We start from the raw sequence: 11,514 nt of genomic DNA, 5'->3' as shown, positions 1-11,514 counted from the left end.
TACTATCTGTATTTTATTCATAATTTTTTTATAAAAAGGTTATTATTGCTTAAAGATACTAGTATTCAAGTTCTGTAAATACTTCTAGAACCATTTGAACAAGACCTTGGACTTTCGGTTGGACGTAGCTATCTATTCCTTGAGTCAAAACAAGTAAAAAATGACGTGGTTTCAAGCGAAATATACACCGATTGCGTAGTGCCAGACAAATCTTGTTGATTTCACAGATCTATGGCTGAGAGGCCTGCAATGAAATAGACAGGCCTACGTCACAACGCTGTTTCACACAACTACCCAAAGTCCAAGCTCTTGTTAAAATGGTTCTACTGCTAAAAAATCGCCTTGACTCTATTCCGATGGTTTTCGGCGAGTGGTTTTACAATACCTATTAACAATTCTGGTACAATACCAGAGTCGTATATAGAACCATTTTAACATGACCTTGGACTTTCAGCAGGGCGTAACTATTTATTCCTTGCGTCAAAACAAGTTAAAAATGGTTTGGTTTCAAGCGAAATATGCATCGATTGCGAAATCTTAGCTCAAACGCCATACAAAGCTTGTCAGATTTCAAAGAGCCATGGCTGAGTGGCTAGCAATGCAGCACATTGCTGTTTGACACAACTACCAAAAGTCCAAGCTCTTGTTAAAACGGTTCTAAGATTAAACAGTTTTTCATACTTAGGTAAGAATTAAAATGGAGATGGTAGCACTTATATGTTCATTGTCAATGCGATCACTACCAGGTGATTTAGAATCATTTTAACAAGAGCTTGGACTTTGGGTATATTTCCCTTGAAACCAGCGTCATTTTAATTTGTTTTGACGCAAGAAATAAATCGTTACATCCTACAGAAAGTCCAAGCTCTTGTTAAAACGGTTCTAAGATTAAACAGTTTTTCATACTTAGGTAAGAATTAAAATGGAGATGGTAGCACTTATATGTTCATTGTCAATGCGATCACTACCAGGTGATTTAGAACCATTTTAACAAGAGCTTAGACTTTGGGTATATTTCCCTTGAAACCAGTGTCATTTTAACTTGTTTTGACGCAAGAAATAGATCGTTACAACCTACTGAAAGTCTAAGGTCTTGTTAAATGGTTCTGTTATTTTTAAGTTCACACAAACTGTAAAGAAGGTCCATATCCGCTTCCCTACGTTACAGGCGCTTTTAACAATTGTATTTTTTATTAAATTTTTATTCTTTCAAAATGCATTATAGTTAAAACAAAAACGTGTCACGTGACGACCAAGGAAGTAAAGAAAAAGAGTTTATTATGGAAGGCCATCTTCGCTAGGCAAGAGTTTCTGATCCGCACCGCTCCTCACTGACGTAAGAAGGGGTGCGGATCAGAAACCCTTGGCTAGCGAAGATAATGAAGACACATTACGCAATTAATTTATATAATGGAGTCAGTATTTAGTTGACGTTATATAAGTCTGAAAATTTGTATACGTTGGGTCTAATACTTATAGATTGATACATGTACATGTAGATATACAGTGAATAAACTACATGAATTTCACGAGTTTATGAAAAACTAACCATTTTGCAGATTGCGGAATTTGTTTGCTAATTTCTACAGATCTGACAAAATCTTCCGTTTTTTATTGTCTTCCACTCCATTTCTCCCAGTCTCAACATGGAGACGGTTTCAAATGCAGTATTCAATTAAACCAAACTAAACCTCCGTCCTATTTTTGCTTCGGCAAGAGACGACTTAACATCATACAAACAAAACTTAAACATAACTGTATCTTAAACTTCGACTTTTTCAGAACAAATATTATTGAAAGCCCTAATTGCCAGTGTGGATTTTACCAAAAGATTCTTATCATTTGTTTTTGGATGTAAGAATTATACCAATGCACGAAATGAATTGTTTTCAAACCTTTTGAATTTAAATCAAACTAAACATTATTAATTGTCATTTACTTATGCGGGGAGATGAATCTCTGAGTGTCAATTTAAACCAACGTATATTTTTTTTTAGCTTTCCAAAGATTTATCAGAGATTGTGGTAGATTCTTCTAATTTCAGTCTTACAGCCTAGACCAAATTCAAACAGAACTGTATTTTAATACATGTACGTTTGTTTAATAATTTAAATACTTAATTAACACCCATTTCTCTGTACTTTCCATTCTAAACTACTATACAGTTGTAAATTGTTATACTTGGTAAGAACCTCGTGAGTTGTAAGAACTTGTGTTCGAACCTTTTGTATATGTTTATCCAATAAATATGTTGAAACCATCAAACGACGGTTGCTTGTTGTTTTTAATCTAACTGATATTGTTTTAACTTTTATATGACGTTAATATTTGTACAATTTTCAAATTCCGTTTTAAATAGGTATCTCCGATTTGACCTCCTTGACATCCCGAAAACTTGCTTGATCGTGCATAATCATCGATCATTCGCTAAATTAATGCCAAAAGATTGAATTGAATAGAAACTCTGACACGTTTTTGATATCGCATGTATACCTGATTCACACACAAATTAACAAATTCATATGAAACCAAATTAAGTTACCTCTCTTACCTCATATAGTTGAGGCCACTTTTAGACTTTATTAAAAAAATAACTATTAATATATATATATATTAGTTTACAGCTTAAAGGGGCATGGTCACGATTTTGGTCAAAAATTATTTTTTCGATTTTAATGTTTACAATTCTTCAGTAAGGCATTTTTAATAGGCAACCAAAATTTGGGTGTCATTTGATGAGTCATAAGCGAGTTACAGAGCTCACAATTCATTGCTCTGTAAACAAAGCGTTTGCTTACATTTTGAATGTTGAAGTAAAAATTCTAGTTTTAAAACTAAAATGAATGTGTTAATCGTTAGGAACTGTTTATTTATGCTTAATATGAATAATAAGATAGACAAACCAGCTTTGAAAAGATTTTTTACTGGTATATTGAACGTATGTAAACAAAAACAGGGCACGAGCCTTGTTTACATGACGAAGAATTGTAAGCCCTGTATCTTGCTTAGAACTAAACGACTGGCACCCAAATTTCATTTTGATCATTAAAAAATGCATTCCTAAAGCAATGCAAATAATAAAAAAAGAAAAATGAATTTGACCAAAATCGTGACCATGCCCCTTTAAAAAGGCCGTGGCAATTTTTAGGCTATAACGTAACAGCTCTGTGTAAAGATATAGGAAAATAATAAAAGATGGGGGAATACGACAGTGCAAATGCCCATTTGGTTTAATTGTAACCTATTCTCTCTAATTAAATCTAATTGATGGTATGAATATTACAATACAAGTTTGCAAAAGCACAACTTCTAACTATACAATGTAATACGTTTTGAATGTTTTAACAAACAATAAAAAAAAACCACAGGTTGTGTGTTCGATACCACAAAAACTTTTGAATTTAAAAACCCTAGCTCCATCGTGTTACCTATTGTCTGGTGTTTTATTTTTTAATAAACATCACTTTATGCATTACAAATTAAATTCAAAAACTTTCATGACAAAGGAAATTACAAATGATTATATATCTGGTGTTGTTACCAGTGAGCCATTTCAGTCACAACTAACCCCAGTGTTTATATGCTATATGTGACTTCGACCACGATTTTACGGACTTGTATTATTTTTCTAAAACGTTCAATTGTTGGTATACAAAATGACATTTTTAAAGAAAGTGGGCCATCTCTTCACGTTTTTGTTAATTGAAATCGGGTTGATTTCCTTTAAATCTTGTATGGACTATCACAAAAATATGGAGCTCAGACCCACTCTAAAAAAGGAAATGCATTGAAGTTCTAAAAATGACACTATTTGGGAGGTTTTGATGCGCATACGCCATTTTAAATCAACCTATTCCAAGTATTTAATATTTCTAAAAGTTATAAATCGATGTTATGATAAATATACATTGTTTTCAATAACTTCGACAAAAAATACGACATTTGTTGATATTTTAATTTTATAGTATCTTATGTATCCTCATATATCTTATTATTAGGGTCTTCCGCCATCCTCTTCATTAAGGACAAGATTGGACAAAATTTTGAGAATTCTGTAGATTCATAACTTAATTCCCAGGTCATCAAAATTTAGATTTTTTTGTTGGTATAATTTAATTTAACACGTGTTAAAATCATGTCTCTCAGAAGAATAACTCTCGAGTTGTTGTCAGTATATATTTCCTATAATGATTTTAAATCCTCGTTGTGTCTTAGCTGGCCACTGGGTATCATGATTTGATGAAAATTGAATCTATTAAAATTAAAGTTATGATGTTACATGTTTCATGCTTCTTGAGAAAAACAGATTTTAAATCATTGTACCCTTATTCCATTTCTTTTTTCAACTTTAGTTGGTTTGGTTTGAACATATTTTATTGCATAAACATATATAAATGGTTCGAACACAAGTTCTTACAACTTACGAGGTTCTTCAAGCATAACAATTTACAACTGTAAAGTAGTTTAGAATGAAAAATACATAGAAATGGATATAATTACTAATGAAGTTAAATTATTGAACAAGCGTACATGTATTAAAAACAGTTCTGTTTGAATTTGGTCTCGACAGTAAGACTGAAATTACGAGAATCTACCACAAGCATTGATAAATCTTTGAACAGCTAAAAAATACGTTGGTTTAAATTGACTTTCGGAGATTCATCTCCCCACAAAAGTAAATGAAAATTAACAATGTTAATTTGATTTAAATTAAAAAGGTTTGAAAACAATTCATTTCGTGTATTGGTATAATTCTTACATCCAAAAAACTAATTATAAGAATCTTCTGGTAATCCACACTGCACTGGCAATTAGGGCTTTCAATAATACTTTTTTTCTGAAAAGGTCGAAGTTTAAGATACAGTTATGTCTAATTTTTGTGTGTATGATGTTAAGTTGTCTCTTGCAGAAGCAAAAATAGGACGGAGGTTTAGTTTGGTTTAATTGAATACTGCTTTTATTGAAACAAATTTCAATAAACATAATTACATGTATATGATCGTCAGATATTGACACTAATTTTAATAAAAACATACAAGTTTATTCCTGATGAGTTCAAATAATGCAACCACTATATAAAGGAATAACACAACATTAATGCTGCCATTGAGTGCGCCAAAAAACCTAGCATCTCTTAAAGCAAACATAAATTCTAGAGAAAATTTTTAAAAACTTCGTTTAAGCGATGTCAGTCTTTACATATAATAAAAAAAAATTAATTACAACTTCATTTGAAACACTCATTTTAATTATAAATAACAAATTGTAATTATATCGCTTTATATATGTTTTCAGAGGCACTTGTTGGCATTGAACTCAGACAGTACAGAAATAGATCGAAGCTGCACTAGAGGGACCCAAATTAACCTTTCACCATCGCTGCCTCTCTGATAATGAATGGAATTCTACGATACGTTTATTTACGTTTATATGTCGGAAACACAAAGAAATCATATCAAAATAAATAATAATAAACATATAGAGAGAATAAATGTCAAAATTTACGGAAATTTTTTAACATATTCGACTACCATACAGTACAATAGTTTAGGTTTTTTTTTATTTCGACTGATTCAAAGTAACACACATGTACAATATCAATTCATCATATTTACTAGAACAAGTGTGCTATGTCGTAATTAGTTAAAGTCATCGCCATTGGATATCTACAATTGAGAAAACAAGTAATCAAGACAAGCACAATTCACTCGTCTGTTCGAATGATTTTCTTCGCTGCATTTACGCACCCTACCCCCCCCCCCCCACACCATTACCCTATGACTTTTATACTGTGATTGCACATATGCAAATCAGTACAAAAGGAATGTAAACAAACAGTGATGTATTTAATTGTGCTTACTAAAATGAAATTAAAAAACATTATTCAAAAAAAGGAATTGAGGTCAAAACAATATCTAAATAGATTGCATGGTATTATTGATCTAGGCAGGCCAGCGCTTTGTCACTCAAACATGTTTTTATTTGTTTGGGTGGTGCAAATAAAAACATGTTTTGTTTTCTTTAATGTTTCTTGAGTATCAAAAACAGTAGTTATTAGAACCATTTTAATAAGACCTTGGACTTTCAGTAGGACGCAGCTATCTATTTCTTGCGTCAAAACAAGTTTAAAATGACGCGGTTTCAAGCGAAGTATGTAACTATTGCGTTGTTTTAGCTCAAACACCAGACGAATCTTGTTGATTTCAAGGGGCCATGGCAGAGTGGACAGCAGCAATGAAATAGACAGGCCTACGTCACAGTGCTGTTTGACACAACTACCCAAAGTCCAAGCTCTTGTTAAAATGGTTCTAAATAGACTAAAATATAGAACCTTAACTTTTACTATTATAGAACTGCCAAAAATGTTAACGCGGATTTATAACAAAATCTGCAAAATTTAGTACGAATTTCCTCTGTTTGGCTAAAAGTCTATTTTTGTTTGAGCATAATTCCAGTATAAAGTAAAAATGTCGAATGTTTTGTCAATAATGATTCATTTCATTGATACTTTTTCTGTTTAGAACAAATTTTATTCATTACATTGAACTTTATAACAATGCGAATTTGAGAACTCAAACCCTGAGTAAACAACACCCTTAAGAACGGGTTATGAGTAAGGATTAACCACCGACATAGGTTAATTTCAAGTACATTATTTAATTGATTACTGGAAGAAGGCCCAATTACCCCTCATCTTTCCTTCCAAAACATATGATATTTAGCAAAATGGAGTAAATGTTTAAGAACGGAAAAAGAAATACATTTTCTTGTCAGATAAGTGTAGTAATAATGAAAAAATCCCATAAACCCCCTTTTCAAATTCTAATCAAATAATCCACTTCTTTGTTTAAAAAAGTTACATTGAAAAATATTAAACTAAAAATTCATAAACCTTAAGTAAGCTTTAGAGTGTGTTTTTTTTTCTCTCGCACTGATGTTATAAAAGATCATACTGCTTTTGATAAACATAACTAAGTTAAACGTATCCTTTTCTTTCACATCATGTTTGTTTATAAGAACATGCAATTCAGGCCAGTTGAAATATGTTATACATTCATCTCTATTATCAATATATTAAAATCTTTATCGATTCTGGCATAGCCCAATGTACCAGATAACTTAAATTGAATCATATTGCACATACAGAAAGGGAAAAGGCAATGCAGTGCATGTCATGTTTGGATAATTCAAATCTCCTGAGATGTTCTTTATGTGTAAATTGTCAAACTACGTAAGATTGTAAAAAAAAAATTTAAAAAATCCCAATCTAGAAACTGTTTATCAATTTAGATGAGAATATATTGTGTTCTTTCCTAAATATATCCCACTGAGCTAAACAAAGTCAAAACAACACTTTATTGTATATAAGGGTATCAATAATTTTGACCAACTCTGAACAATTTTTGTTCAAAGGACGATATCAACATATTTAAAAACAAATTTATTTTTTTCGAAGTATGTTGACTTGGTCCAAAAATTAGATCTAACGCACTCTGAAAAACATTTTTAAAGTGCGTTGTAACATTGTATATGAGATATTTGTGAATATTTATTAAATAGCGCCTCTATTTCTCTTTATTGGTCCAATAAATACTACAAATATAATGTAAAACATGTAGGACTCGGTTTGACGATTGTGACCTGAGCGTAGCCTGGCCACAATAATATTATAATATTAACCTGACAGATTACCTTAAAGTGCACTCGTGTATCTAACGTAAACCAAATGCAGAAAGTGTTTATGATAAATGCAAATATACTTATTTTTTCTACAAGCCAAAGTTTGACAGTTCCCGCCAAAATTTTACAGACGTTCAAGAAGTTACGATAAAACTACAGAAAGCTGTCAAACTCAAAGTAATATTTCTCTTCAGCAAGAATATATAATAAATGAAGTTCGTGATATCGTAAACACACGGTAAGTATATGCACCACAGACGACGATTCATGCTGAATAAAATGCTCGTTTGTATGTTCACACAAAGAAATGGAGTTCCATGTGTGTGGCATCAGCTCAATGAATTCTGTATCATAGCATTCAAAAGATACCGCGAAATTGCAACGTCGATGGTTTACATGCACACATACTGCAAAAAATACAATAATGGAAAATTTGAGACAACATTGGAGAAATTGCATGAAAAATTGAGAACTCGACCATAAACTACAGGTATATTGCACACATGCTATTTTGTCAACTTGAAACACTTTTAAAATCACGTTCGAATGTTAGAGTCAAACCAAAATATTTATTCGTTAGTGTGTAGCAAAAGTGCTTCACATTTGTTTCAAGTTCATTTTCTGCGCAGACTTTAGGGAACCATAAAACACACGAAAAAACAAAACTCATAATTCAGCAATTTTTAATCCGAACTTTAATTTACTTTTATGCTACTTGAGATTCGTCCGAAATCCCGCACTCAAGTACACGACACAGCAAAGAACATGGATCTAAGGACAGTGAGCATTGTCATTTATTAGGTTTGGTGGCATTAACAGCGCTGGGCACTAATCAGCACGCTGTACAAGACACCAGGTTTGAATATTACTGATTACATCTAGTTAATTAAATGTGATTAATTAGGTGTCCCAAAATCGGTCAGGAATCAATGTACTTTTTCTTTTGATGGTGACCGTAGCTACCTGATTAGATTTGATAAAAATTCATTTTTATATCTAATTTCTTTAGATTATTTGTGTAGAGGAGTAGTGTACTTGTAAAAATATTTTTCGAAAAAATCTAATGCATTTGTGAACCAAAAAAAGTGTCCTGGCTTCTTTCCACCTTTAGCACATGATGACCATTATGTTGATAGATGTGAAAACGTTATGTACACTGAGGGTATTTTAGGGAAGGGGATTTAAGGTCGAAATAGAAAAATTATATGATATTACATTCATTTATAAAAATACCATTTCTTAATGTCATTGCTATGTTAGCCCCCATTGTTCTTCGTTTAGTCGCGGTAAACATTCGGCGATAGTTTCGCGGCTTTGACTTCGCCATTGGCTAAGGTCTCCCCACATGTTTCTATAATGGTAGTCGTGACCCTCGTTAATTCACACCTTGTTTCAAATGAAACGTTACACGTGTAATCGACGTTGACAGCGCATGAAAAACGTTTGATGTTTGCGCAGATTTGGGTGCTGTCATTTGGAGGAATACGACTTCCGCTCCGGGCGGATTTTCCGCTTACCTCCCGGGAAGCCTGGGCGATGACCACGTGATCAAGGGAACTGTCACTTTGACTTTGTGTTTGATCGTTCATTTCGCGTTCACAATATCATTCTAATTATAAAATTGAAACCTGTGTTGTTGTTTTTTTGTTCAAAGTATTATAGTCCTCTTAAAGGCCAATGATAAGGTAAGTTTTAATCTCTTGTTCTTAATTATTGTGTATGTTTCAAATGAACTGGAAATGCACGTTCGCAAAGTCAATTTGTTTTTTGAAATTGTGTCCATAAAACTATAAAACATGCTAACCAGTTCAGAGAAAAGACAAACTTATTGAAAATCTTTGTTCTGTTTGTAATGAATTAGTCAGACACACATAAGTTAAACGTCTCTCATTTCCAGTGTTACGAATATTCAATTAATTAAAACCAACATTGCTTTTCATCATTCTTTTCTCTGTAAGATAACTGCACCTTTCTAATGAAGGATGATACCTTTTTATGCTTGACATACTTTTATGTCCATGTTAACTATTTTGGACTCCCTTGTAACAATTTGGAAAACTTCACAATACATGTACCAAAAAGTGTCCCGCTTGACGCATGAGTAACACGAATGTCTACACTTCCACTAGATTTGTGATAGAAAGCGATGAAAAATGCGTTGCTCTGTAAAGCCTTGCTATGTAGACCACACATCCGAGCAAACATTTTCCTGTTGTCGTATGTACATGGATGTGTTGGTACCAAAAAAAAAAAACCAATTGAAAATTTAATGTTTGGTGTGCTAATAGTAACATGTACTTTCACTTCTGGGCCAGCATCGTCTCCGCAAAATATGGCATTTTTAACTATGCCATCACGTAAATTACTGACTCACCCCCCCCCCCCCCAAAAAAAAGAAAAAAGAAAGAAAGCAAACTGCATTAAGGCATAAAAAAGATATTTACTGCGAGTGCCACAACTGTCAGAAATACACCTTCAGTCGTTGTCGTTTCGATAAAACCATTTTAACAAGACCTTGGACTTTAAATGGGACGTAGTTCTTTATTTTTTGCGTCCTATAAAAGCTAAAAATGACGCGGTTTCAAGCGAAATATCCGACGATTGCATAGTCTTATCTCGAAAGCCAGGCATATCTTGTTGATTTCAAGAGCCATGGCTGAGTAGCTTGCAATGAAATAGACATGCCTACGTCACATTGCTGTTTGACACAACTACCCAAAGTCCAGGCATTTATTAATATGGATCTATCACAGACAAGAACTTATAAACCAACTAAACCCCATCTGAGTTAGAATCAGTTTCTATAGTTAAATAATGTTTTTAAAAAGACTGGAACGAAATAGAAATAAATCTAGGATTTGTGTCAGTATGTGATAGTCTTCATACTAAAAAAACCTTGTATCCTCCAGATCAGATGCTGAGAAGTGTAATTGTCTTAGGTGCTACTTGTACAACGTACATGTTCATGTAAATGTTAATTCACTCATTAGAACAACAACCTTTTAGGAATGTTCATCTTGTTTGTGTAATTTCAGTGTTTGTACGATTCAAGTTTTGAGGAAACTGTGTTTTTTGTGTTTTCTGAGGTCGCACAATGTCTTTGCCATTGCATCTCATGTTGTTTGACAAGTGTTTAATTTCTTGTTAATTAGATTGTACATGTAGCTGCAACGATGTAAGCTTTTTATTTAATCTGACTCAAATGGGGGAGATGGCTACGTTATTGCAGCTTAACAAATAAATTGATTCCAACTCTTCATTGATGCTTAGACTGATTCTGACAAAATGCCTTTCGGTTTGGTTGAAATATTTGTTGATAATAGTACTTTTATCAACATTTTTATAAACTGCGTGAACTGTTGTAATTTTTATTGTCACTTCAACAAAGCTGTATATTTGTTAAAAATTCAAACGTTTTTCCTTTTTGATATATTCGTATAAAGTAACTTTCATGTAGTACAAAATACATAGACCAAGGTTTTCCAAACATAATTTATCAAAGCTTTGCTATGGTGTTTTTTCTTATATGCAAAATGCGTTTATGATTGCAATAGAAAAAAAATTGTTCATAGCTGGTTAGAAATTATAAAACTCTGTTTACATCTGATCAAGTGTAATATGATACATCATCATTATGGATGGATTTCTGAGCACTAAATACATGTACGTTTGATGCATGACTCTCATTCAATATTGTTTGAATAAGATTTACTGTGCAAACAAATGTTTATGGAAGTTAACATCAGGGAGTTATAGTGTTTGACTATTTCTGCAAATTGGGAACCTACTGTATATGATTTACAAATTGACTCTTATAATAATGTCTCATTATTT

Source organism: Magallana gigas, chromosome 6 (genome assembly GCF_963853765.1).
Source record: "Magallana gigas chromosome 6, xbMagGiga1.1, whole genome shotgun sequence".
NCBI classification, from domain to species: Eukaryota; Metazoa; Mollusca; class Bivalvia; order Ostreida; family Ostreidae; genus Magallana; species Magallana gigas.
This window is presented reverse-complemented; position numbering follows the sequence as displayed.